Source organism: Micropterus salmoides, unplaced genomic scaffold (assembly GCF_014851395.1).
Source record: "Micropterus salmoides isolate LMB-PRFRI ecotype aquatic unplaced genomic scaffold, ASM1485139v1 Ms_hic_scaffold_2, whole genome shotgun sequence".
Taxonomy (NCBI): domain Eukaryota; kingdom Metazoa; phylum Chordata; class Actinopteri; order Centrarchiformes; family Centrarchidae; genus Micropterus; species Micropterus salmoides.
In genome coordinates this window covers 42,187,637-42,190,033 of record NW_024041150.1, presented here as the reverse complement: position 1 = coordinate 42,190,033, position 2,397 = coordinate 42,187,637, and the positions used below count along the sequence as shown (strand labels likewise).

Sequence of the window (2,397 nt, the reverse complement as noted above, 5' to 3'; positions counted from 1 at the left end):
AAGAAGAAGAAATTAGGAGGACTAAACCCAGTGTTGCCAGATTGGGCTGTAGGCTGTTTTGATTTTGATTGTGCGGGTCAAAATTTGTTTGGGCGGATGGACAAAATTTGGGCTGGTTTGGGATCAGTTTTGCGGTTTTTAACAGTAGCATTTTATAGGTAATTTGAAACAAAACTAAGAGTGCATGTACTCCATCCAATCAATCATCATTATCTGAGCAACGCCCATTTCAAAGTCACGTTGCTCATGGTACTAGAGAGCGCCGCAGACTGTAGTTCCACAAAGTTGCATTCAGATGTTTAACTGTCTTCTTCAGCAGTCTGTTCAAGTGACAGCTGGCAGCCTGTTCTGCATATAAAGGTATAAACCTCCCACACTGTCTGTCTGGAGTAAAGTTTTGGAAAATTTTATTGACTGACACATCGCATTTCTTCATCGTTTTGTCGCTACTGTTACATACACACACACACCATTGGCGCTGCGCTACAAGTCATCTGTCAGTAACACAACATTTTCTGAATGAAGATAAAGCGTGTCATGTCATTGCATTAAAAAAAATCGACTTGCAAAAATACAAACGAGTGTGTGGAGGATATTGTCATTTCACCGTAAGGTTTTGATGGTGTCATTAATTAGAAGGAGGGCAATACTCCAGTCCAGCAGGTGGTGCTAATGCACCTAAAACGGTTTATTTATGGATGCTTTCGGCTGCCGGTGTGTATTACTTGTGTAAAGTATGTAGGCTAAGGCTATGTAAATGAAATGTAACGTATGTAAGGAAACGTGGAAGTTAACGTGGAAGTTTTTGAAATGTTTTTGGGCAGGAATTCATCAGCAGGATCTGGCAACACTGACTAAACCGGAAGTTAGCTGGCTCGGTGTAGACTTGACACAGAAGTATAAACCAGACATAGCTGTTCAGGGACCGCATCCTTCGAAGGCTGCATTTGAAGACCGAATATAAGGCCTTATATCCCGACATTCATTGCGCGCCGGTTGATTGTCCCAGCGTAAATAATGGCGTCTGCTGTGGCTGCGGAGTTGAGCCCCCCGGATTTTACCTATAAATGTAAGTATTGGATTTCAACTCACTTCAAAAGCCAACTACACAAAAAGAGGCATAAAAGCGCAATTTGTCCAATAGTTTTGTGGAAGACGTTAACGTGAGTTAAGTGATTAACTGGCGAGCTAACGTTAAGTTAACGTTAGCTGAGGTTACTAATGTGCTAACGTTAAATGCAAATCGTTTGGCCAAGTTACAACCTAAAAAATAAAGCCTTTAACGTCTTCACTTTAAATCGAAGAGGTTCAGAGTCAGACCTGCGTCTTACCGAGATTATCACGATATATTATGTACATGAAAATAACGTGACCACGTAACGTTAGAATAATTTAACGTTAGACGGGTTGTGAACCCTACTTGGTTTTCACACCTTTAACGTTAGTAACGGTTACAAAAACCTTGGGATATAGTACACGGTTAATGATTTATGCTGCTTACTGTTTGGTGATGTGAAGCATAAAACTTACTTGAACATGTTGTTTTGTTTTAGGGAGCAAGGAGCAAACTGCCCTGTTCATTAAACAGAGGGGGGAGAGCGACCACCTCTTCACTGGGGCAAAGTTTTCTGCCAACGTGGCTTGGAGGTAATTAAAGTATCAATAACCCTTTTGTAATATCTGCATTTAATCATCGTGTACTTAAAGTTACAGTTAAATGAGCCGCCATCTTATTCAAAGCCTTTAACAATAAGAAAACTTGTAAATGGGGCAGCCCTTTGATGTGTCTTCACACAATTACCATGTACCGCAATTTCCCCACTGTGGCACAAATATTTTATTATTTTATCTTATTTGGAGAAAATGGGCTTGTGGGGGAAGGTGACTTCCCTCCAAGCGAAAAAAAAGTGGAGAAAAAAAAATACTATGTATGATTTGAAATTGATATATTCTGTATACGTTTTTATATAAATCGTTCACTGTGCAGCATAAAGGGAAATATAAACCGCATTCATCTTCAACCCTTTTTTAATATAATACATACATTTACCTTGTACGTTGTATATTCATTTCATTCATTTTAGTCATGCACGTTAATAAACACAGTTGCTGAAATTTGTTTTGCTGCTGTTGTTATTTGCCATGATTAATTTCCTGTGCCTTAGGATTGCAAGTGTCCAGAGTCAGGACAGGGTGTAGGGGGGAAGCCCACTGCTGCAACTTGGCCCTGGTTTGTCCTCATGGATGAGGTGTTGGGCTCATCCTCTGGGGCCACAATGTCACCAGCACCAAGGTAGATGTTGTGGAGGATGGCACATGCTGTTATTGGTGGTGATGGCGCATAGATAAGATGCTTGCCTTTGGTGTGGGAGACCTGGGTTCGAGACCTGGGTTCAA

General features: G+C 40.8%; 1 long non-coding RNA gene across 1 annotated transcript; it reads left to right on the top strand.

The window, feature by feature from the left end:
• The first annotated feature begins 830 nt into the window (after positions 1-830).
• On the top strand, positions 831-2,397 carry LOC119911706. The gene is made up of 3 exons (XR_005445989.1): positions 831-1,069; positions 1,554-1,647; positions 2,166-2,397. It is a non-coding gene; the product is annotated as an uncharacterized LOC119911706 (long non-coding RNA).